The sequence below is a fragment of the Heterodontus francisci genome, chromosome 14, assembly GCF_036365525.1.
Source record: "Heterodontus francisci isolate sHetFra1 chromosome 14, sHetFra1.hap1, whole genome shotgun sequence".
Classification (NCBI taxonomy): domain Eukaryota; kingdom Metazoa; phylum Chordata; class Chondrichthyes; order Heterodontiformes; family Heterodontidae; genus Heterodontus; species Heterodontus francisci.
This window is the reverse complement of record NC_090384.1, coordinates 49,574,850-49,601,683: the sequence shown is the minus strand read 5'-3', so window position 1 is coordinate 49,601,683 and position 26,834 is coordinate 49,574,850. Positions and strand designations below refer to the sequence as shown.

The 26,834-nt window shown below is 43.2% G+C and overlaps 1 protein-coding gene and 1 long non-coding RNA gene across 12 annotated transcripts in view; one reads left to right on the top strand and one right to left on the bottom strand.

The window, feature by feature from the left end:
• LOC137377033 (synaptotagmin-7-like) overlaps window positions 1-26,834 on the top strand; it is a 1,016,894-nt gene that overhangs the window by 390,686 nt on the left and 599,374 nt on the right. The window lies entirely within an intron of this gene.
• The window catches only part of LOC137377034 (uncharacterized), a 114,734-nt gene that overhangs the window by 68,702 nt on the left and 19,198 nt on the right, over window positions 1-26,834 (bottom strand). The window contains exon 3 of one of the 6 annotated variants that reach the window (XR_010976348.1): window positions 19,913-22,301. The exons of the other annotated variants lie outside the window; for them this stretch is intronic. This is a non-coding gene — a long non-coding RNA (uncharacterized lncRNA). Of the gene's footprint in view, window positions 1-19,912; window positions 22,302-26,834 lie in introns of those variants that run through there. 6 annotated transcript variants of the gene reach the window in all.

The following is a 26,834-nucleotide window of genomic DNA, read 5'->3' as shown; positions in this document are numbered from 1 at the left end:
CTTTCCATACTTTGGACTTTGCTCTTAGACGGGCAAGGTTGAACAACCTGCCCCCTAACCTTGTGTGGAGGAAGATTCCTTCTTCAGAGGATTTGAACGCATGTGAAAGCAGCAGGGAGAAGAAAATCCCAAAAAGTGTGGGTGCAAGAACACAGCCCTGTTTCACGCCACTCAGATAGGAAAGGGGTCTGATGAGGTGCCGCCATGTTGAATTGTGCCTTTCATATTGTCATGGAATGAGGTGATGATACTTAGTAGCTTTGGTGGACATCCAATTTTTTCTAGTAGTCTGAAGAGACCACGTCTGCTTACGAGGTCAAAGGCTTTGGTGAAATCAATGAAAGCAATGTAGAGGGGCATCTGTTGTTCGCGGCATTTCTCCTGTATCTGACAAAGGGAGAACAGCATGTCAACAGTCGATCTCTCTCCACGAAAGCCACACTGTGCCTCAGGGTAGACGCGCTCGGCCAGCTTCTGGAGCCTGTTTAGAGCGACTCGAGCAAAGACTTTCCCCACTATGCTGAGCAGGGAGATTCCACAGTACTTGTTGCAGTCACCGCGGTCACCTTTTTTATAGAGGGTGATGATATTGGCATCGCGCATGTCCTGAGGTACTGCTCCCTCGTCCCAGCACAGGCATAGCAGTTCATGTAGTGCTGAGAGTATAGCAGGCTTGGCACTCTTGATTATTTCAGGGGTAATGCTGTCCCTCCCAGGGGCTTTTCTGCTGGCAAGAGAATCAATGGCATCACTGAGTTCCGATTTTGTTGGCTGTATGTCCAGCTCATCCATGACTGGTAGAGGCTGGGCTGCATTGAGGGCAGTCTCAGTGACAACATTCTCCCTGGAGTACAGTTCTAGGTGGTGCTCAACCCAGCGGTCCATTTGTTTGCGTTGGTCAGTGATTATGTCCCCTGATTTAGATTTGAGGGGGGCGATCTTCTTGATGGTTGGCCCAAAAGCTCTCTTAATGCCATCATACATTCCTCTGATGTTTCCGGTGTCAGAGGCCAGCTGAATATGACTGCATAGGTGTTGCCAGTCGTCATTTGCGCAGCGCTTGGCTGTTCTTTGTGCCGTGCTTCTGGCTGCTTTAAGTGCTACGGATGTTAACTCGCTGGGGGCTTTCTTGTAGTTCAACAGTGCAATGCGCTTAGCGGCTATGACAGGTTCCAGCTCTTCATTATGAGATTGAAACGAGTGGATCTCTAGCAGAGCAAGACTACACCTTCTTCTGGCAGGGCAGGGATCCTGAAGAACCAAGACAGCATGGAGTGGGCTTCGCCATCAGAAACTCCTTGCTCAGCATGATAGAGCCTCCCTCAAATGGCTCGGAACGCATACTGTCCATCCGACTGCTCACCACCTCTGGTCCAGTACACGTACTCAGCATCTATGCTCCAACACTCTGCTCCCCACATGAAGCTAAAGACCAGTTCTACGAGGTTATCCATAACATCATTAGCAGCATCCCCAACACCAAACACCTGTTCCTGCTGGGGGACTTTAATGCCAGGGTTGGGGCCGACCATGACTCATGGCCCTCCTGCCTTGGGCGCCATGGCGTTGGAAGGATGAATGAGAACGGGCAGAGACTGCTTGAGTTGTGTACCTATCATAACCTCTGCATCACCAACTCGTTCTTTCACACTAAACCCTGTTGCCAGGTTTCATGGAGGCACCCAAGATCGCGTCGTTGGCACCAGCTAGACCTCATCGTCACAAGGCGAGCCTCCTTAAACAGTGTTCAAATCACACGCAGCTTCCACAGTGCGGACTGCGACACCGACCACTCCCTGGTGTGCAGCAAGGTTAGACTCAGACCAAAGTAGTTGCATCATTCCAAGCAGAAGGGCCACCCGCGCTTCAACACGAGCAGAATTTCTCACCCACAGCTGTTACAAAAATTTCTAAATTCACTTGTAACAGCCCTTCAAAACACTCCCACAGGGGATGCTGAGACCAAGTGGGCCCACATCAGAGACGCCATCTATGAGTCAGCTTTGACCACCTGTGGGCAAACGTGCAAAAGAAATGCAGACTGGTTTCAATCTCATAATGAAGAGCTGGAACCTGTCATAGCCGCTAAGCGCATTGCACTGTTGAACTACATAGGTTAAGTGAGTGGGCAAAAACCTGGCAAATGGAGTATAATGTGGGAAAGTGGGAAACTGTCCACTTTGGCAGGAAGAATAAAAAAGAAGCATATTATCTAAATAGTGAGAGGTTGCAGAGCTCTGAGATGCAGAGAGATCTGGGTGTCCTAGTGCATGAATCTCAAAAGGTTAGTATGCAGGTACAGCACGTAATTAGGAAAGCTAATAGAATGTTATTGTTTATTGCAAGGGGAATTGAATACAAAAGTAGGGAGGTTATGCTTCAGCTATACAAGGCATTTGTGAGACCACATCTGGAGTTCTGTGTACAATACTGGTCTCCTTATTTAAGGAAGGATGTAAATGCATTGGAGGCAGTACGGAGAAGGTTTGCTAGACTAATATGTGGAATGGGTGGGCTGTCTTATGAGGAAAGATTGGACAGGCTAGGCTTGTATCCGCTGAAATTTTGAAGTGTAAGAGGCGACTTGATTGAAACATATAAGATCCTGAGGGGTCTTGACAGGGTGGATGTGGAAAGGATGTTTCCCCTTGTGGGAGAATCTAGAACTAGGGGTCACTGTTTAAAAATAGGGGGTCGCCCATTTAAGACAGAGATTAGGTGAATTTTTTTCTCTGAGGGTTCTGAGTCTTTGGAATTCTCTTCCTCAAAAGGCGGGGGAAGCAGAGTCTTTGAATATGTTTAAGGCAGAGGTAGATTGATTCTTGATGAGCAAGGGGGTGGAAGGTTATCGGGAGTAGGTGGAAATCTGGAGTAATCAGGTCAGCCATAAACTTATTGAATAGCGGAGCAGGCTCGGAGGGTCGAGTGGCCTACTCCCGCTCCTAATTCGTATGTTCGTATGTGCTTTGTAGTTATATTTATTACTATACGCAGTAGCGTAGAATGTGAAGCATTAACTGTATAGTCCTGCATTATATTGCAGCAAAGGTCATTGTGTAGTGATGGAGAGGAATTCTCCTTTACTGACTTAATGATATTGCAGCCAATTATAGTGCCTCTACTGTTAAGATTAACTAAACCTCCTTTTACCTTCATGAACTATGCATTGGCAGTTTGTATTTCTCAAGGCATTGGCCTCACTCCTGAGATGAGGATCGAAGAGAATAAATTCCAAACCAGTTACCTAGCAACTGGATAGGAAAGCAAAACGTCTTTTTTTCATTTGTTTTCAAGGCAAACATTTTGGCTTAACTTTTAAATACAGATGAAATTTGGCTTTTGATTTCTTTTTCAGAAGATTTAGTGTGACATGCATAGAAGTGTAAGATTCAAACCTTATTGCAGAGCCTTTCCCAAGTTTTGAAAAATGACTGAAGCAATCTTTGCTTTACTTATTTACTATTTCTACAGTAAATTTTATAACATACTAGGTCATTAACATTGTCCTTACAATGACAAAGCCTAAGTTCATGTGGAATTAATCCTTCCCTCAGCAAATGTTATTACATATTTGAGATGAAGTCTGGTATGTGCTATCCAAATGTCAGATTTGGTAAATTCCTTCAAACAGCTGCTACGCCACAATCTATTTTCAAGTGAACTTGCAGAATGGAGCTAACCTTTACCTCTCTTTTTCCATAACAAAGATCCAGCCCCTATGTACAAAAGACTTTTATTGTAACCACCTTCTATAGCTCAGACCTCCTAAGTTTATGCCATTTATCTCAAAGACCAGCTACCAAAAGGAATTTTTGAAGTGTACCAGGCAAAGAAGTCTTATCCAATTGCCTTTTGCAATTGGTACATTGGGATCATTTTAAACAATTTTCCTAATGACACAGCTGGTTTAGACAGCATGTTGACTTCAGCAAAGATTGGGAGAGTAAGATTTAGGCAGTGTACATAGTCAGATATGCAAACCTTTAGGAAAAGCAGAAGTGATCATAAGAACACAAGAAATAGGAGCAGGAGTTGGCCATATGGCCCCTCCAGCCTGCTCTTCTATTCACTACGTTCGTAGCTGAACTTCCACATCAGTTCCAACCTGTCCCCATATCTCTCAATGCCCTTACTGCCCAAAAATATATCGATTTTAGTCTTGAACAGACTTGTCAACTGAGCATCTATAGTTCCCTCGGGTCGAGAATTCCAAAGATTCACAACTCATGAAGTAAAAGGTTTTTCACCTGAGATCTAGTTCTAGATTCTCCAGTTAGGTGAAACAGCCTATCAGAATCTGCTCTGTCAAGTCCTCTAAGAATTTTATACATTTGAATGAGATCACCTCTCATTCTTCTAAACTTCACAGAATATAGGCCATTTGACTCGATCTCTTCTCATAGGATCGTCCTTTCATCCTAGGAATCAATTTAGTCAACCTTTGTTGCACCCCCTCGACTTGACCTTGTCCTCAGCAATCTACTTGTCACAGGCATCCATCTATAATAGTACCGGTATGAGTGACCACTGCACAGTCTTTGTGGAGATAATGTCCTGTCTTCACACTGAGGACACCCTCCATCGTGTTGTGTGGAACTAACACTGCTAAATGAGATTGATTCAGAACAAATCTAGCAGCTCAAAACTGGGCATCATGAGGTCCATGTGGCAGCACAATTGTATGCCACCACAATCTGTAAGCTCATGTCCCGGTTTATTGCCAAAAAGCCAGGCAACCAACCCTGGTTCATGAGGAATGTAGAAGACCATGCCATAATGAGGTGCCAACCTGGTGAAGCTACAACACTGGACTACATGCATGCTAAACAGTGGAAGCAGCATGCTGTAGATAGAGCTAGGTGATCCCACACCATCAGATCAAAACTCTGCAGTCCTGCCACATTCGCTCCTGAATGGTGGTGGATAATTAAACAACTAATGGAGAAAGAGATCCATAATCATCCCATCCTCAATGAAGGCAGAGTCCAGCACGAGTGCAAGAGACAAGACTGAAACATTTGCAACCATCTTCAGTTAAAAGTGTCAAGTCCATGATTCATCTTGGCCTCCTCCTGAGGTCCCCGCCATCACAGAAGCCAGTCTTCAGCCAATTCGATTCATTCCCTGGGAAATTCAAGAAACAGCTGAGTGCTGGATAGGTACATAAAAAAAGCTATGGGTCCAACAACATCCTGGCTGTAGCTTTGAAGACTTGTGCTCCAGAACCAGCCGTGCCTTTAGTCAAGCCATTCCAGTATAGCTACAACACTGGCATCTGCTCAACAAAATGGAAAATTGGCCAGGTATGTCCTGTCCAGAGAAATCTGGACAAATGCAATCCAATTACGGCCCCATCTGTCTGCTCACAATCACCAGCAAAGTGAAGGAAGGGGTCAGCGACTGGGCTATCATGTGGCACTTACACAGCAATAACCTGCTCACTGATGTTCAGTTTGGGTTCCACCAGGACCATTCAGCTCCAAGCCTCATTAAAGCCTGGTCCAAACATGAAAAAAGGAGCTAAATTCCAGAGGTGATGTGCAAGTGACTGGTAGCAATTGAGGGAGTGTGACAGCAAGGAGCCCTTGTAAAATTGAACTCAGTGAGAATCGGGGTGGGATGGGGGGAACTCTTCATTGACTGGAATTATATCTCGCACAAAAGAAAATGGTTGTGTTTGTTGGAGGCCAATCATCTCAGTCCCAGGACATTGCTGCAGGAGCTCCTCAGGGCAATGTCCTAGGCCCAACCATCTTCAGTTGTTTTATCAATGACCTTCCCTCTATCAGAAGGTCAGAAGTAGGGATCTTCGATGAGGATTGCAGTGTTCAGTTCCATTCACAATTCCTCGGAAAATGAAGCAGTCTGTGTTAAATTCCAGAAAGATGGAGCTTATATTTACCAGTTTCACATTTATTGTGCAGAATAAAAGGATTACAAACATGTAACTCCTCATTCAAAACCTCTCCCAGTCCCAGTGAGTGTCTGCTTATAAGTGCTCAACTAAAACCCCAATTAACATCCTTCACCTGCATATAATCAAACCATTGACACACAATTAACAGATTCCCTTTCTTTTACAATACAACTTAGATTAACATGCTCGAACAACATTTCAAAATAAGTTCCATATTAAGCACAAATTATTTAACATGCTCAAAGAATATTTTCAAAATAAATCAGAATAAATTCCATATTGGGTACAAATTTTTATTTTACATTGTGAGACGCCCCTCCTCTAGCACCTCTAAAGTTTCTTTGTACTTTTTGTGAAACAAGTGGCTAGCTGATGATTTGCATTTACCCATTTAAGTTTGGAGATTTCCTTTCTCCACCATTTGTTTCAATCCAGCAAGATCAATAAGTAGTCGTTTCTCACTCACACCTTTTGTAGACTGTACATTGTCCCACAAAGACCAATTTATCCACATAACATTCAATGGGTATCCTATCTTCAGGATGCCCCTTGTTCAGAATTTCACCCAAAATATTTGACAAATAGAACCCCATGTCCACTGCCTCCACAAGACCCAGTGTTTCCACAGTTAATGTGCTTTAAACAACCTGTTTTATTTTCTTAGCCTCCCAAGCTAAAGGACATCATTTTCCATTTTCACCCATCAGAAATATTATGAAGCCAGCTGCTTTCGAATACTTATCAGCAAGATTAGCATGTGAAGCATCACTAAAAATTATTAGCTTCATGTTCTTTGGGTCACCTAAGGATGGGAACTTCAGTACACATTTCTCCAGATTTAGTCTTTTCAAAGTTTTATTTGCCCTTAAAACATTCTCAACTTTTAGATGTTTTATCATTGTGCTTAACTCCAGCATATCAAAACTAAAATCAGGCCTAGTCTGAGAGCCCAGTCAGTTTAATTGACCCACCAGGCTTCTCTGCTTTAGATAGATCGTTCTGTGATGACTGAACAAGATTAACTGGGATGGGAGTAACACTATCTAAATAGAATTGTTGATCCACACTTATTCCAGACTTAGTTTGCTTAATATCCCAACCAATATATTTAAAGGTCCGACAAGCCTGACTCCCAATTTTAAATTCTGCCCTAATCTTCAAAACATATTTCTCAAAATCTGCAGTACCATTCCATAAGAAATCATCAACATGCATCATGAAGATGCCTGAAAGTTTCTCTTTATGATACCAATAAAACATTGCAGGATCTGCTTTTAGTTGAACACAACCTGGAAGCATCATTAAGACCATAGACGTACCTACTCGAGGCAATTGGCCTTTGGATGCAATAGCTCTTTCCTGAGCATCATGATCGATTACATTAATGTCCAACTCTTGATCTACCTGTGCCTCAGGACCTTCATCACAAAACACATGGGCATTTGAGGTACAAGGTGCCTCTTTTCCCTTTATCAGCTGCTCAGATTCTGAAATTTTGTAATCAATCCCGACTAATCGTGAGGAATGAACCTTAACCATTTGATTTCCATGCTTGATAACTACTGTCTTGTCATCCCGACCGATTACCTTACCAGGACCCTTCCATTCCCTATGGGAATACTCTCCACTTTTCTGGATGAGTGCAGTTGCAATAACACTAAAGGACCTCAACACCATCCAGGACAAAGTAGTCCATTTGATCAGCACCCCATTCACAACCCTAAATATTCACTCCCTTCACCACCAGTGCATTGTGGCTTCAGTATGTACCATCTACAAGATGCACTGCAGCAATTGGCCAAGGCTGCTTCAACAGCACCTGCCAAACCGCAACCTCTACCACCTAGAAGGCCAAGGGCAACAGGTGTGTGGGAGCACCATCAGCTTCACTACACGAATTGCAGTGGTTCAGGAAGGTGACTCACCACCACCTTCTCAAGGGGAAATCAGAGATGGGCAATAAATGCTGGCTTTGCCAGTGACAGCAATATCCCATGAACCAATAAAAATCAGTCAGTCCTTCTTGGATAAGGAGATCAAAACTGTACACAGAACTCTTCAAGCCCTATGTAATTGTAGAAAGACTTTGTTACTCTTATATGCCAAACCCCTTGCAATAAATGGCAACATACCATTTGCCTTCCTGATTGTTTGCTGTACCTGCATGTTAACTTTCTGTGATTCATATACAAGGATCTCCAGATCCCTCTGCATACCAACATTTACTAGTCTCTCATCTTGTTAAAAAAAAAATTATTCCTTTCCATTTTTCCTACCATAGTAGATAATTTCACACATCCCTATATTATACTCCCTCTGCCACCTTCTTGCCCAATCACTTAGAAATACATATATTCATTGTTGAAGGGAAAAAAGTGGGGCTATCTACCAGAAGTACTCACTGAACAACAACGCAGCCACAGCCATCACAATGCTGTATTTCTTGAACTCGGTAAGACGTGAAAGGTGGAGGAACCTTGTGGAGAAGAGTAAAGTCACTCCTGTAAGCAAGAAAGTATGGGTCCTGCTCCGTCAACCTGGTGGGGCACACCACGCCGATAAACACTGGTTGACCATCTGCCATGATGCCATTGCATCCTACTTAATACAAGCACCAAAGGCTCCAGTGGACAAAAAACTTTGACACCAGGTGATGCGCAGCTTTTGACAAACTTGATGGTGGCAACAGGATCGTCAACTATGTTTGATCCATTCATATTGGACCAATTAAACAGCTCTGTCAACAACCAAATGTGGAAAAGCTACTGGTCCATAGGGTATTTACCCAGAATTCTTAAAAGCACTGGGACCCAAAGTGAAGAGATGGTTGACCTTCTGCTCAGAGGTACTGGCAACCGATAAAGTTCTGCTCATTTAGAGGGAGGTTAAAGTAGCTGCCCTTCTGAAGCAGGGGAAGAATACTTGAGACCTCCAGCTACTGCCCAAACTTCTTCCTTTGCACTTGTTACAAAGTGCTGGAGAGCCTACAACTCCATCGACTAGCCCCTGTTATCAAGCCAAATTCATTAAGGAGCAAACGAGCTTCCAGAGCGGCCGAAACTGCTGTGACCAAGTGGTAGCATTAACAGCATACATCAAAGCAGGCTAACTTCCAGAGCTAACTGAAGACCACTCTAGCACTTGCGGATCTAACAGCAGTATATGACACAGTACGGAAAGATGGACTGCTTTTCCTTACAAAGCAATAATCCACCTTCTCATGCTTAGCATCTGACACTGCTGTGTGTAGCCTGGCATTGAGAAGAGCAGATATAGGACACTGAACAGTGGACTTCCACCAAGTTCTGTCCTTCCAGCCTTGTTGTTCAACATTTACATCAGTGATCTGCCTGAAACAGAGTCCCACAACTTCAATTATGCTGAAGGTATTGCCTTGGCCACACGAAAGATGAATTTGTTTACCACCGAGGAGACACTGACCAGTGATTTACAGAGGATGGAGGCCCACTTCTATTGATTGCAACTTCAGCCAAACCCACAAAAGACTGTCACTTTGACATTCCATTGCAACACATATCAAGCAAACAGCTCTGAAAGTCTCCATTTGTGGTGCAGACATAAACCCCTCCGATGTAGGAGTCGACTTGATCACACCCTATCATATATTCAGCATCTCCAGAACCTTGGGAAGAAACGAAAGAGTAGGATCAACTTGATCTAGAAACGTGCCGGATCCACATGTGGTACAGACACTCGCGCCCTCACCCATCTAGCATCAGCACTCGCCCCGGTGTACTCTACAGTGGAGTACTGCTCTCCGGTTTGGCTATCAAGTCGGCATGTCAAATCCGTTGATGCCCATCTGAGCTCTTCTATGAAAATGATCACCAGTGCACTTTTATTGACACCAACTCCTTGGCTAATAGTGCTTGCAAACATCGCACTACCACACCTATGCCGCAAATATATAGTCCCCAGAGAATACAATTGCTACATCAGCAAAGACACACCCATCCATGCTGACTTGAGCAACCTACCACCATCCCATCTCAAATCTAGCAGGCCATTTTGGGCCAAAGACCTTCTGTGGTCTCCCTTCAGCTTTGATGACTGCTGCAGTAATGCTTGGAAGAACTGCGGCATACCAAATGGATTCTTTATACAGGACGCCACAGTACAACCTGAAGGATCAAACCTTCCTTACAACCAATGGGCAAACCTGAAACAGCTCAGAACTGGTCATGGTAGATGCTGCCACCTTCTCCATGATAAAGATTAAAGCATCCCCATCATGCAACTGCAGAGCTCCTAATTAGAACATGGAGCACATCGTTGAACACTGCACTTACAGGAAGTTCACAGGCTACAACATGTCCACGTTGTAGTACTGGAAATTCAGCCTGGACATGTGGCTTAGATGTTGATATTGCATTTGTTTGTTGCTATTACCATATGAAAGAAAAGGAATCATTTAACCAGTCTATATCCCTTTTCAGTCTCTTTGCATCTTCCTCACAGCTTTCTATTGTCAGAAAACTTGGATACGTATACACTTGGATACATCCCAGACACTGCCATCACCATCCCCGGGTATGTCCTGTCCCACCAGCAGGACAGACCCACCAGAGGTGGTGGCACAGTGGTATACAGTAGGGAGGGAGCTGCCCTGGGAGTCCTCAACATCGACTCCGGACCCCATGAAGTCTCATGGCATCAGGTTAAACATGGGCAAGGTAACATCCCACTGATTACCACCTCCCGCCCTCCCTCAGCTGATGACTCAGTATTCCTCCATGTTGAACACCACTTGGAGGAAGCACTGAGAGTGACAAGGGCACAAAATGTACTCTGGGTGGGGGACTTCAATGTCCGTCACCAAGAGTGGCTCGGTAGCACCACTACTGACCGAGCTGGCCGAGTCCTAAAGGACATAGCTGCTAGACTGAGTCTGCGGCAGGCGGTGAGGGAACCAACACGAGGGAAAAACATACTTGACCTCGTCCTCACCAATCTGCCTGCCACAGATGCTTCTGTCCATGACAGTATTGGTAGGAGTGACCACCACACAGTACTTGTGGAAACGAAGTCCCGCCTTCACATTGAGGATACCGTCCATCGTGTTGTGTGGCACTATCACTGTGCATAATGGGATAGATTTTGAACAGATCTAGCAATGCAAAACTGGGCATCCATGAGGCACTGTGGGCCATCAGCAGCAGCAGAATTGTACTCATCCACAATCTGTAACCTCATGGCCTGGCATATCCCCCACTCTGCCATTACCATCAAACCAGGAGACCAACCCTGGTTCAATGAAAAGTGCAGGAGGGCATGCCAGGAGCAGCACCAGGCATACCTCAAAATGAGGTGTCAACCTGGTGAAGCTACAACCCAGGACTACTTGCATGCCAAACTGCGTAAGCAGCATGCGATAGACAGAGCTAAGCGATCCCATAACCAACGGATAAGATCTAAGCTCTGCAGTCCTGCCACATCCAGCCATGAATGGTGGTGGGCAATTAAACAACGAACTGGAGGAGGTGGCTCCACAAATATCCCCATCCTTAATGATGGGGGAGCCCAGCACATCAGTGCGAAAGATAAGGCTGAAGCATTTGCAACAATCTTCAGCCAGAAGTGCCGGGTTGATGATCCATCTCTGCCTCCTCCTGAAGTCCCCAGCATCACAGATGCCAGACTTCAGCCAATTCGATTCACTCAGCGTGATATCAAGAAACGACTGAAGGCACTGGATATTGCAAAAGCTATGGGCCCTGACAATATTCCGGCAATAGTACTGAAGACCTGTGCTCCAGAACTTGCCGCGCCCCTAGCCAAGCTGTTCCAGTACAGCTACAACACTGGCATCTACCCTGCAATGTGGAAAATTGCCCAGGTATGTCCTGTACACAAAAAGCAGGACAAGTCCAACCCGGCCAATTACCGCCCCATCAGCCTACTCTCAATCATCAGGGAAGTGATGGAAGGTGTCATCAACAGTGCCATCAAGCAGCGCTTGCTTAGCAATAACCTGCTCAGTGACGCTCAGTTTGGGTTCCGCCAGGGCCACTCAGCTCCTGACCTCATCACAGCCTTGGTTCAAACTTGGACAAAAGAGCTGAACTCAAGAGGTGAGGTGAGAGTGACTGCCCTTGACATCAAGGCAGCATTTGACTGAGTATGGCATCAAGGAGCCCTAGCAAAACTGAGGTCAATGGGAATCAGGGGGGAAACTCTCTGCTGGCTGGAGTCATATCTAGCGCAAAGGAAGATGGTTGTGGTTGTTGGAGGTCAATCATCTGAGCTCCAGGACATCACTGCAGGAGTTCCTCAGGGTAGTGTCCTAGGCCCAACCATCTTCAGCTGCTTTATCAATCACCTTCCTTCAATCATAAGGTCAGAAGTGGGGATGTTCACTGATGATGGCACAATGTTCAGCACCATTCGTGACTTCTCAGATACTGAAGCAGTCCGTGTAGAAATACAGCAAGACCTGGACAATATCCAGGCTTGGGCTGATATGTGGCAAGTAACATTCGCACCACACAAGTGCCAGGCAATGACCATCTCCAACAAGAGAGAATCTAACCATCTCCCCTTGACATTCAATGGCATTACCATCGCTGAATCCCCCACTATCAACATCCTAGGGGCTACCATTGACCAGAAACTGAACTGGAATAGCCATATAAATACCGTGGCTACAAGAGCAGGTCAGAGGCTAGGAATCCTGCGGCAAGTAACTCACCTCCTGACTCCCCAAAGCCTGTCCACCATCTATCTACAAGGCACAAGTCAGGAGTGTGATGGAATACTCTCCACTTGCCTGGATGGGTGCAGCTCCAACAACACTCAAGAAGCTCGACACCATTCAGGACAAAGCAGCCTGCTTGATTGGCACCCCATCTACAAACATTCACTCCCTCCACCACCGACACACAGTAGCAGCAGTGTGTACCATCTACAAGATGCACTGCAGCAATGCACCAAGGCTCCTTAGACAGCACCTTCCAAACCCGCGACCTCTACCAACTAGAAGGACAAGAGCAGCAAATACATGGGAACACCACCACCTGCAAGTTCCCCTCCAAGTCACACACCATCCTGACTTGGAACTATATCGCCATTCCTTCACTGTCGCTGGGTCAAAATCCTGGAACTCCCTTCCTAACAGCCCTGTGGGTGTACCTACCCCAAATGGACTGCAGCGGTTCAAGAAGGCAGCTCACCACCACCTTCTCAAGGGCAATTAGGGATGGGCAATAAATGCTGGCATAGCCAGTGATGCCCACATCCCATGAATGAATAAACAAAAACTCAGTCCTCTCATCTATGTCATTGATACAGATTGTAAATAGCTGAGGCCCAAGCATTGATTTTTGCAATACTACACTTGTTACACCATACTATCTCAAAAATGACGCATTTATTCCTGCTCTGAGATCTGTCCATTAACCAATCCTCAATCTGTGCTAATATATTACCCCCAATCCCATGAATCCACATCTTGTATAATAGCTGATGCGTGGCACTTCATTGACATCATCTGATAATCCAAACGTACCACATTCACTGGTTCTCCTCTATCTCTCCTGCTAGTTACACCCTTTAAAAATTATAATAGATTTCTCAATCACTAAGTAAAAAGAACTAAACATATTAAGATTATTTTTTTTTACTTTAGCTGTCCCCAGTTAACAAGTTGGATACAAATAAGAATGGCAATTTGCTCCATTGCCATCCAGAAAAACGCTGCAGTACCCTCCTACCATGGTATTAAACTGTCTCTTGATTGGTTCCAAGGTTTTCACCTCCACTACCATGTGTAAAAGTCCATTCCGTGTATTGAGCCTTCTGACAGGAATCCTAATTTTGCCATTGACTAATTTGTGTCCCCTAATCCTATAGTGATGATTTGTTTGAAGTATTGTTTGAGATCTGTCAACAAGAAGTTGCATCTATCTGGTATCTTTAACATAATAAAATGCCCCAAGGTGATTTACAGGAGCATTACAAAACAAACTTTGACAACGAGTCACAGAAGGAGAAACTAGGTCGAATGACCAAAAAGCTTGATTAAAAGTGGTAGGTTTTAAGGAGTGTTTTAAAGGAGGAGAGGTAGAGAGATGGAGGGAATACAAGAGCTTAGGGCCTAGGCAGCTGAAGGCACAGCTGCCAATAGTGGAGTGATTAAAATCAGGAATGCTCAAGACCAGAATTGGCAGAGTGCAGAGATCTAGGGGCTGGATGAGATTACAGAGATGAAAAGGGAATAGGCCATGGAGGAATTTGAACACAACGATGAGGGATTTTAAAATCAAGGTGTTACTTAACCAGGAGCCAATGCAGATCAGCAAGCACAAGGAAGATGGGTGAGCAGGACTTGCTGTGAGTTAAAACATGGGCAGCAAAGATTTGAATGACCTCAAGTTTGCAAGGGTAGTATGTGTGAAGCAAGCCAGGAGTGCATTGGAACAATTAAGTCTAGATGTAATATAGGCATGGATGAAGGTTTTAGCAGCAGATGTGCTGAGGCAAAGGTGGAGTGGGGCAATGTTATGGAGGTGGAAATAGGCAGCCTTCAATATCAGGCACACCTTTTCAATGTCATACTTCCGTCATATCCTTTCAAAGCTGAAAAGTCAAAATTTCTGATTTTCTTTTTCTCATAACTCATCCTCTGATGCCAGGAATGAGACCTGTGGTTCTCTGTATTACCTCCAATATTTGCTTTACGTCAAGGTTTAGTCTGACCAAAGAACTGTGTAATTTATGTAGACTTGATCTGAAAGCTTCTATAGATGCATAAAAAAAGGAAATGTTTGGCTAAGACAAATGTGAATCCATTACAGGCAGAGTCAGTAGAATTTTTAATGGAGAACAGAGAAATGGCAGAGAAGCTAAATTATTACTTTGTGTCTGTCTTCACTGTGGAAGATACAAGAAATCGCCCAAAATTAGAGATCCAAGGGACTAGGGAGAATGAGGAATTGAAGGAACTTAATATTAGTAAGAAGGTTGTATTGGAGAAATTAATGAGGCTGATTGTTAATAAGTCCCCAGGACCTGATATTCTACATTCCAGAGTGTTGAAAGAGGTAAATATGGAGATAGTGGATGCATTGGTGATCTTCTTCCAAAATTCTATAGATTCTGGATCGGTTCCTGCAGATTGGAATGTGGCAAATGTCACCCCACTATTTCAGAATGGAGGAAGAGAGAAAACGGGGAACTACAGACGTGTTAGCCTTACATCAGTCATAGGGGGAAAATGCTAGAATCTATTCTAAAGGATGTGATAAATGGACACTTGGATAATAATCATCTGATTGGGCATAGTCATCATGCATTTATGAATGGGAAATCTTGTTTGACATACCTGTTGGAGTTTTTTGAGGATGTTACTAACAGAATAGATAAAAGGGAGTCAGTGACGTGATGTACTTGGATTTTCAGAAGGCTTTTGAGAAAGTCCCACCACAGGAGGTTGGTTAGCAAAATTAAAGCACATGGGATAGGAGGTAATATCCTGGCATGGGTTAAGGATTGGTTAACAGGCAGAAAACAGAGAGTAGGAATAAACGGGTCATTCTCGCGTTGGCAGGCTGTGACTTGTGGGGTACCGCGAGGATCAGTAATTGTGCCCCAGCTATTCACAGTATATATCAATGATTTGGATGTGGGGACCAAATGTAATATTTCCAAGTTCGTGGATGACACAAAACTAGGTGGGAATGTGTGTTGTGAGGAAGATGCAAAGCGACTTCAAGGGGATTTGGACAAGCTAAGTGAGTGGGCAAGAACGTGGCAGATGGAATATATTGTGGAAAATGTGAGGTTATCCACTTTTGGTAGGAGGAATAGATGTGCAGAGTATTTCTTAAGTGGTAAGAGATTAGAAAGTGTAGATGTACAAAGGGACCTGGGTGTTCTCGTCAATAAGTCACAAAGCTAACATGTAGATGCAGCAAGCAATTAGGAAGGCTTATGGTATGTTAGCCTTTATTGCAAGAAGATTTGAGCACAGGAGTAGTGAAGTCTTGCTTCAATTATATAGAACCTTCGTTAGACTGCACCTGGAGTACTGTGTGTGGTTTTGATCCTTTTACCTTAGGAAGGATATTATTGCCATAGAGGGAGTGTAATGAAGGTTCACCAGACTTGTTCTTGGGATGGCGGAACTGCCCTATGAAGAGAGATTGGAGAAACTGGGCCTGTGTTCTCTAGAATTTCTAAGAATGAGAGGTGATCTCATTGAAACCTACAAAATACTTAAAGGGATAGACAGGGTAAATGCAGGTGAGATGTGTCCCCTGGTTGGGGAATCTAGAACCAGGGGGACACAATTTCAAAATAAGGGGGAAGCAACTTGGGACAAAGATAAGGAGAAATTTCTTTACTCAGAGTGCTGTGGAAGCTCTGTCATTGAGTATGTTTGAAGCAAAGATTGACAGATTTCAAAATGCCAATACATAAAGGAATATGGGGATAGTGTGGGAAAAAGGCATTGAAGTGGATGATCAGCCATGATCATATTGAATGGTGGAGCAGGCTAGATGGGCTGAATGGCCTACTCCTGCTCCTATGTTCCTATGAATCATGTTGTCACTGTTTTGGCTACATAGCTCAATGTATTCTTTGTCTGCCAAATCCATTTCCCCTTTACTGTAATATCTCTAAGATATCTTCCTGCATATAAATGCAGGTTCATGTCGATTTTCTGATCTGCATTGATTGGAAATGTTGAACATTTGGAGCTATTAAAAGATATCTTTTGCCTTCGATGTTAAGTACTTCAATATCATTCAAATACTTATGTTGTCATTTCTTTCTTTAAAAATAGTACTTTCAGGTTGTATGAATTAGATTTCATGTGCCATTGTTCTACTCACTTACATGTTTAATTAAAATTTTTGTGGGAGTTTCTGGGCTACCTCAAATTCAACTATCCCTCCTTAGTTTGGTATTGTGTGAGAATTTGACCAGTTTGGATTAAGCTTCTGAATTCCAGTGATGAATTTAAATTATAAAAGTAGCAGTCCCAGCAATGATCCTTGGGGCTCTCCACTTGGCACTCTCTCCTCATCCTCAATATAAACAAATACCCACTGCTTCCTGCCCTTCAGTCATTTTTATCTATTGCTATGTTTTACCGAGAGTCCCAGAGTTTAAGCTTCAGTAAGAACTGTTTGTGTAAACTTGGCAAATGCATCAAGATACTTCCTTTTAAAAAAAAAAAAAAAATCAGAGGTTGGTCAGGCAAGATCTTCCCCTTCTGCATCTATGCTGACAACTTGTCTGGCTTATTATCATACAAGTAATCCTCAAATTTACATCTAATAATTAATTCTATTATTTTGTCTCGTACTGACATAAGACTAACGCGTCTGCTGTCTTGTCTCCCTTACTAGTTTTGAGACATCGCAAACATTCACAAGTATCTTAAAAATTAAGAAAAAGAGCACCCATAATGTTCAGTTAACAAAGACAATGTATAACTGAACAATGAAGACAAGATAGTCCCAGGTTTGATTCTTGGTCTTTGCTAAGTTAGCCAATCTCAGCAAGGACAGCAATAGGGAGGTCATAATTAGGTTCAGGGTCCATGTGGTAGTCAGACATTCTTTTTATTAAAAAGCTACCCATAGCAAGGGGAAACCTATGCCATTGTATGGGAGGCAGTGGGACACCATTTAAGCACTTAAAGAACTAGCCCACTTCATTAGCAAGCTTTCATAAAGATAGGAGGAAGTATGATATTTGTGCCTGCCTGGAGAACAACACTTGTTAATTAACAAATTGTGGGTGTGATGGAGTCTATTTCCACAAAGGGAAGGCAAAAGTCCCCACTGCCCTGCAGATTTCCTAGATCTTTGTAAGTGCATAAAATATCTTCAAAAATAAGGGAGTGGATTAAAACATCAGTTGTATTGAGCTCAGTAAAATTTCTGTTTTAAACTTCACCCTACCTCGATGGGTCTTAATGTGTTGTTATAGTGACATGTAGTGATGGATCTGTTGCCAGTTTCAACATTTCTTCAAACAATTTGAAAGTGCAATATCTATATTTCCTGCAAATTAAGACTTCGATCATTTTTACATTTTTTTCTTTTAAAAAAAATTGAGAGTGCTAGTAATTCTTTATAAAGCTACTTTTTGCCTTTCTGTTTTTTTGTGGCTCCCTGCTCAAAAGGCAGGCCTGTACCAATGGTCCTTTGAAGCTAGCTACTAAGAGGCATTGAGTATGGTATACAGTGAATCTCCTGCCAATTCCATATAGCTTCCTCCCTTATTGTGGTAAGTAACAGGTGCAAAATCACATCACTTAGCACTCCCACATCACCTGTGAAAATTTCTAAAGTGGGCCTGAGCCATCTGTTCACACCACCTTTGATAATCCAGGAGATTGCTACACTTGAAAATGCCTTCATGTAATTAATCCTCTACATTCTGGGGAATAAGATCAAAATTACCAAGATATGTTAGGATCCCATTTTTAATGAACGACATTCTCTGGTCCTTAACATTAATCTGATAAACATCAGCTGTTCTTGATGGTACTCGAGCAGATTGCTTTATTATAGCAGATTGCTTCGTTATAGCAGAAAAGCTTTTAGCATTTGCTACTGGATGCAGCAATTGATTACCGTCTGTGCCCCCAGTAGGTGTTCTTCAACTTGTCGATTTACAGCTGTCAATCAGTATTAGCAAATATGACCTGAGGAAATAAACTGTCGCATTATTAATTGGCATTCACTGTAGGTAATAAGTTATTTTTCAGCAATCTTTGGACTTCCTATTGTGCAATGCCCAAAGGCACCCAATGGTCTGAGACACCTTTAAAAATATAATGTACCTGGCCTGTAGGCATATGCATCAAAGAAACACAGCAGCTACTGTTTATATTTTACTTAGAAATCCTCAGTTTAGTCATTCGGCACTTTTATATCATGACCAGGAGATGCTTCTTTTTCCAACCATCAGCTGCATGCCTTAATATGAGCAAGTGATGGCATTGTATGCCCACAAACACTTTCGTTTATGGATCTGCCTTCAGTTAGGGTTGCTAGTTCCTGTAAAGTAAATACACTCCAATTTCAGTCAGGTCTTTGCAATACACATCAGAGCCAGGGAGAACTAACACCAGAGTGAAAGGTAAAAGAGGGAGACTGGTGCAAGAACAGTATATTTAAAAAATATACATTGTGAAAGCACCTGAAAGCCAGTTTTTAAAAAATGATAAATCTATGTAAAGGGCTAAGGTTCATCATGCAGAACACCAAAGTTAAAAAGAGTAGGAGAGACGTAATTACTGCTTTTTGATGGGAATGGGTGGGGAGAGGTGGTGGTTAATGCTCATTTTGATTGTTTCAGTATTTTATTACCCTGTCATGTTAGGGTGTGTATGATTTCTGTTAGTTCAGGTGATTACTGCTCAACAGTGGAGGGGGTTAGTGAGATTTTCTTGCGATGTGAATAAATTATTTCTCAGGCTGGTGAGAGGATGTTGCTGAGTGTTTGAGTTCCCTTTTGCATCCATGCATTACCACATGTTGGAAAGGTAGGGGGTTGTGATGTCTACTCATTGGGAGGTGTCTTGATTTCATCTGTTTCTGCTTGGGTGCTTTTTTCTGGTCATTGTTAAGAGTGTTGAGCCTGTGGCTTTAAGTGTTCCTCTGTACCTTGTTGACTCAGTTTCCTTACCACATCCTCAAGATGAAAGTCATTTGATGTCTCTTTTTGTGCATGCATTACTCAATTCGACTTCGCCTCAGTCTCAGCTCATCTGCAACTCTCACGCATGCCTTCATTACCTCTTGACTTGACTATTGAAATGCAGTGCTGGATGATCTCCCATATTCCACTCTCTCAAACTTGAAGTCATCCAAAACTCTGCTGTCTGTGTCTTAACTCGAATCAAGTCTGAATCACCTGTGCTCGCTGACCTACATTGGCTCTCAGTCAAGCAACATCTTGATTTTAAAATATTCATCCTTGTTTTCAAATCCCTCCATGGCCTCACCCCTCCCCATCTCTGTAAACTCCTCCAGCTCCACAACTCTGAGATATCTACATTCATCTAATTCTAACCTCTTGAACATCCCCAATTTTAATCACTCCACCATTTGTTCCCGTGCCTTCAGTTGCCTACCCTTTAAGCTCTGGAATCCCTCCCTATGTTTCTCTGCATGTCTACCTCGCTTTTCTCCTGTAAGACAATCCCTAAAACCTACCTCTTTGGCCAAGCTTTTGGTCATCTGAGCTAATATATTCTTAAGTGGCTCAGTGTCATATTGTGTTTTATAATGCCCCTGTAAAGCGCCTTGGGACATTTTATTATATTAAAGGCGCTATATAAATATAAGTTGTTTCGAATCAATCTTTCGTTTTCGCTCTCATTTCTTTGTAAGTCTCAGCATTTGCTCGGTGGAGGATCCTCTCTCATTTGTGAAGTTCATATTACAAAATTTGTGTACATACTCTGACATTCGTGAATTAATTTTGGCAAGTTTCTTTTGTTCTAAGTTAATGGCTATTCAATTCAGAACTTGAGTTATTTTAGAGTAAAGTTCATTTGATATGTCTATTCCTGGGAGGAGGCAATCATAAAAGCTTTGATAAAGGAGCACCTATAGATTAATGGGGGTGCAGTTTGGAGCTGCCATGTAATATTCGGTGCTGTCACATTGTTGCCCATTAGTTACAACATTATCCGTAGGCACAGTACCTTTGGAATCATGAGTCCTCTCACTGTTTTTATTCTATAATAGATAAACCAGCTGAATCCCTCAATTAGATTCTAGCCAGGAACTTACTCCTGGATGTACGCTAAATATAAACCATCAGAACCCCTTGATTAGATCCCAGCCTGTAACTCACTCATGGGTATCTATTATTCTAAACATGTCATCTGAACCCCTTGATTAGATTATCATCTGTACGTACAACCATGTAATTTTGACACTAGGGAAGTAATTTTAAAACCATCTGCAAACAATTAAGTTCCATTTGAATTCCACACAATATTTGTCCAGATTTCGATTCTGTGGAAAATGTATTGATCAATATGGAACTTGGATTGATGGCAGAAGGTATCAGCAATGAATCTAATATTTAAGAACGCAATACATAAGTATTGCACAAGAGTAGTTGGATGCAGGTTTGTGTTTGCAATACTCTGTGCAGCAAGTTCCAATCTCTGTTCGGCTGTTGGTGACTGAGGGAGAATAGTTGGTGTAGACAGTAAAATTTCCAGGTGCTGCTCTTGCTTATTACCAAGGCAAATATCTCAAGACTAGCACTGGCAGAAATCTAGATGCAAATCAGTGACGCAGTGGTTAGCACCGCAGCCTCACAGCTCCAGTGACCCAGGTTCAATTCCGGTACTGCCTGTGTGGAGTTTGCAAGTTCTCCCTGTGTCTGCGTGGGTTTCCTCCGGGTGCTCTGGTTTCCTCCCACATGCCAAAGACTTGCAGGTTGATGGGTGAATTGGCCATTAGCAATTGCCCCTAGTATAGGTAGGTGGTAGGGAAATATAGGGACAGGTGGGGATGTGGTAGGAATATGGAATTAGTGTAGGATTAGTGTAAATGGGTGGTTGATGGGCGGCACAGACTCGGTGGGCCGAAGGGCCTGTTTCAGTGCTGTATCTCTAAACTAAACTAAAAACTAAACTAAACAAATCACAACCCAATCCTCTTGGACAGTAATAGTGGTAATGGGAAGTTAGGAAGAGAATCCACAAAAAAGCTGAAAAAATAAAATGCACTAAATGTCAGACAATGGAACATTTGCTAGTACATTAAATATTGTGTATTTACATTGTGCTAATTTCCTGAAACTCTTTAAAAATACATATATACATATATATCTATATATATGTTCACACTTTACTGCACACCTGTTTTACTATAGCACCAACAGGAACAAAATGTGTGTATTCATTATATATATATATATATATATATATATATACACACACACACACAACAAATGTCCCAAGCACTTTACAAGAACACAAAACTGGAAATGGGAGGAATTTTACAAGAGGTGAGATTGAATAGGCAAGTTTTGGGGAGGCTTTTGAGGGTAGAGAGAGATGCATGAAACTAGAGGTATTTAAGAACCAAATTTCAGTGATGGCATCCATCTGTCTTGGGAGATGAAGGACTGCGCCCAGGGTGTATGTCACTTCTGCGTTGAAAATCGTCAGTTGTGGCTGCAGAGGCCGACTCCTGAGTGGCAATCCCTTCCGCAGCTGGCACAGATGAATGTCGTTGGCCCGAGGCCGACTGGTGTTTTTCCTTCCACCGGGTTCTCTTTTCCGCCATCTGGTCGTTTCTTTTGTCCTCTTCCTTTTCCACGCCCTTCCTGACTGCTTGTCTCCAGGCACTGCGGTCAGCAGCAAGGACTTCCCATGCGCCTGCAGAAGTCATGATCGGAAGCAAGTTAAGACAACTTTCCGAGTCATCACTTAATGAAATCTTTGTCAATCCAAGACAAACTATTGGCAAAACAAGAAAGGATGAAAGTCGCACATAATAGTCATGCGGGTCTGGAACTACTGCCTTTACAGATTGGACAGAAGGTCAAAGTGATTCATCTGCAAGAGAAGACATGGTTCCCTGTGGAAGTGTCCAAGGTCATACAAAGTAACCACCCCAAATGGAGCAACATTAAGAAGGAACAGATGTCAACTGAGCGAATTAGCTAACAACATCGTGCCTGACAACCCTATTGCCCACGAGAACACATACACATTCGCGTTCTAAGAATGTAACTAAGCAAAGTAACATGTGCAACACTCAAGCACAGGGTGATTGTCAGCGCACGCACACAAGCCAAGAGAAAAACATTGACAATTCTGGTTTCTGACAAAGCTACACAGTTACAAGATCAGGTCAAGCCAGTAGACCGCCTTATGTTTCAGCAACAGTTGATTAATGGACAGAAGAGTCAATACACGTGTAAATATTGTTCATTATGTACATCGTTTATAATTTGCAACGTTTGCATTTAAGGAAATGGGGGATGTTGTGATATCACTAACTGCTTGAGTGCAGTATACATCATTACAGGAAGTGATGTCAACCAACATGTGATATAGCAGTTGCAGTTGTATTAGTCTACAGTCAGCACATGTATTACAGAGCTCTCTTGTAAATCTGTTACTTTGTAATAAAGAACCCTTCATTCAACTTGCCATTCAGTTGTTTGGTACTGTATTGCTGAGAAAGCAATAACACAACAGTATGCAGGTGAATAATGGACTTTGTCACCAATGGAGGGAGTACTGCAAGAAAGGAGAGAAAGTCACAGTATGCCAGACACAGAAGAGTCTGTTTGCTGGGATGTAGAGCTGGAGAATATGGACCTGTCAGAGGATGTCAGGAGATGCACAGAGGAAGGTGTATGATTACCTGCAAATCACACCTTTCTTTGTCTCCCTACTCCTCTGTCAACTTCTCCTATTCCACCCTTTGCCTCTCATTTAAAATCCTTGTTCTGTATTGCCCACCTAAATATCACTCCAAATTTCTCACTCAGCTATCTTCTCTGCTTTCTTCCCTCAGCCTCTGCATTTACTGTCTTCTCATCCTCAGTGATTTCAGTCTCCATCTCAAATCTTCTTGTTCTCTCTCCTCTCAGTATACTGTTGTCCTTTCCTTCCTAAATTTCTCCCACCTACCCATATTCATGGCCACCCCCTTGATCTTGTTATCATGAGGCCTCGCTACCCGGAACTTTACTATCGCTGATGAGGCAAGCTGTGATCATTTCCTTATGTCACTCTCTACCCACATTTCCCTTCCCTCTCCCAAGCCCACTTTTTTTCATCCCTGGAAAAACTCTCCCTCAAGTCACTTAGCACTTTCAGATTCCCAACAATCTAATCTTTGGCCTTCAATTCATCATGACACCCCAACAGTTATTGATTTGTCAAATCACATTCTCTCCACCACCTTTGATGCCCTTGTTCCTATTAGAACTATTACTCTTTTTCACTCAACTTGTTCCCCCAATAAAACCCTCATCTCCGCTTTAAGTCCAAGTGATGCAAATGTGAACATGTCTTTGCTAAACAACTCATTAAATCATTCATCGCCAGATCTGGCCAAGCCACTTAGTGTCATTGGGAAATGCTCTCCATTACTAAAATTGTTCACTATTCAAAGATCATTCAGGAATGTCAAGGTAATCTCCACCTTCTCTTCTCTATTACAAACCATCTTCTTAAAGCACCCTCTCCTACCTCCTTCATCCAAACCTCCAATAGTAAGTGTGAGGAACTCGTGGATTTCTTTGTCACCAGGATTGAGACGATCCGTTCAGCTGCCTCTGCCACTTCCCTTCTTACCCCAAGCTCTTTGGGATAAACTTCCTCAAAAATTCCCACTGCCCTAGCTCTGAACTTGTTTCTTTCTCGAGATTCCATCCCATGTCATGCAATGCTCTCTCCGACCATCTCTTGTCCACGAGACCCCCTCCTGCTCCCTCGACCCTTTTCCAGCCAAACTGTTGACCCTCAGCTTCCCTTTTTCATGGGATGTGGGCATTGCTTGCAAGGCCAGCATTTTTTGCCCATCCCTAATTGCCTTTGAGAAGGTGGTGATGAGCTGCTTTCTTGAACCTCTGCAGTCCATGTGGTGTAGGTACATGTGAGGGAGGGAGTTCCAGGATTTTGATCCAGTGACAGTGAAAGAATGGCAATATAGTTCCAAGTCAGGATGTTTTGTGACTTTGAGGGGAGCTTGCAGGTGGTGGTGCTCCCATGCGTCTGCTGCCCTTGTTCTTCTAGGTGGTAGACGTTGCAGGTTTGGAAGCTGCTGTCAAAGGAGCCTTTGTGAATTGCTGCAGTGCATCTTGTAGACGGTGCACACTGCTGCCACTGTGCGCTGGTGATGGAGGGAGAGAATGTTTATGGTGGTGAATGGGATGCTAATCAAGCTGGCTGCTTTACTCTGTATGGTGTCGAGCTTCTTGAGTTTTGTTGGAGTTGCACTCATCCAGGCAAGTGGAGAGTATTCCATCACACTCCTGACTTGTGCCTTGTAGATGTTGGGGAGTCAGGAGGAGAATTATTTGCCACACAATTCACAGCCTCTGATCTACTCTTTCAGCCACAGTATTTATGTAGCTGGTCCAGTTCAGTTTCTGGTCAATGGTAACCCCCAGGATATTGATGGTGGAGGATTCAACGATGGTAATACCATTGAATGTCAAGGGGAGGTGGTTAGATTTTCTCTTGTTGGAGATGGCCATAACGCAACACTTGTGTGGCTTGAATGCTACTGGGCCTCATGTTAGCTGACATTGTTGATGGATCCCCACCCGTACCCCTGTAAATCTGCTGTCATCGCCCCTCCCCAAAAAACCTATTCTTGACCCCCCTGTACATGCAAACAACCTCCCTTTCCTCTCCCTTGAACGTGTTGTTGCTTCCAAAATCCGTGCCCATCGTTCCCAGAATTCCATATTTGAATCCCTCCACTCCAGTTTCTGGCCCAGCCACAGCACTGAAACAGCCTTTGTTAAAGTATCAAATGACATTATTTGTAACTGTGAACAGTTACAACCTGCCTGTAGCTTTTGACCTAGTTGACCACACCATCCTCCTCCAATATCTCTCCTTTGTCATCCGGCTAGGTAGTACTGCCCTAGCTTCATTCCATTCTTACCTATCTAATCATAGCCAGAGAATCTCATGAAATGGCTTCTCTTCCTGCTCTCACTCTGTTACATCTGGAGTTCCCCAAAGATCTGTTTCTCATCTACATGTTACCCCTCGGCAATATCATCCGAAAACACATTCCACCTGTATGCCAACAACACTCGCCTCTAGTTCACTACCACCTCCTTGAACCTCTCAACTGTCTCTGATTTGTCACTCTGTTTGTTCAACATCAAATATTGAATAAGTTGAAATTTCCTCCAATAAAATATTCAGAAGTCTGAAGCAATTGTCTTTGGTCCCTGCCACCAACTCTGTTCCCTTGTCCACTGTTTCCATCCCTGGTAACTTTCTTAAGCTGAGCAAGACCACTCACATCCTCTGAGTTGTATCTGACCGCAAGTTGAATTTCTGACCACATATCCGCGCCATCACCAAGACTGCCTACTTCTACCTCTGTAACGTTGCTCAACACGGACCCTGCCTCAGCTCATTTGAAACCCTCATCCATGTCTTTGGAATAGTCAAGTCTAGAGGTATCAATGTTTTCCTGGCCAGCCTTCTATCTTCCAGTCTACATAAAATTGTGCTCATCCAAAATTCTGCTGCTCATATCCTAACTTGCTACAAATAGATCACCCATCACCCCTGTGCTTGCTAACCTTCACTGTCTCCCTGTCCAACAAAGCTTCAATTTTAAAATCCTCATCTTTGTTTTTCTACCCTCCATGGCTTCACCCTCCTTATCTGCGTAGCCTCCTGCAGCCTGACAAGCCTTTGAAATCTTTGCGTTCCTCCAATTCTGTCCTCTTGCACATCCCTGATTTTAAATGCACCACCACCGGCGGCTGTACTTTCAGCTGCCGTGGCCCTACGGTCTGGAATTCCCTCCCTAAACCTCTATGCCTCTATACCTCTCTCTCCTCTTTTAAGATAGTCCTTAAAACTCACCTTTTTGATCAAGCTTTTGATCATCTTTCCTGATTTTTCCTTCTGTGTCTTGGTGCCAAAAAATGTTTTTATTCATACTGCTCTTGTTAAGTGCCTTGGGACTTTTACTGTGCTACATGCACCATAGAAATGTAAGTTGTTATAAATAGGGTGGATTGACTCGATGAAGAAAGCATATGAGGATCTTTCCCTGACTTTCCAGACGGCGGCAAAACAAGAGCCCTCACTGCTGACCTTGAAGAAAGCCTAGCTGAGAGATTGGTCAATCTCTGTGGCTAGAACTTTAATTCTTTCACTATGCATTTGATTGTAACATTCTTTAATGCTGTGTAT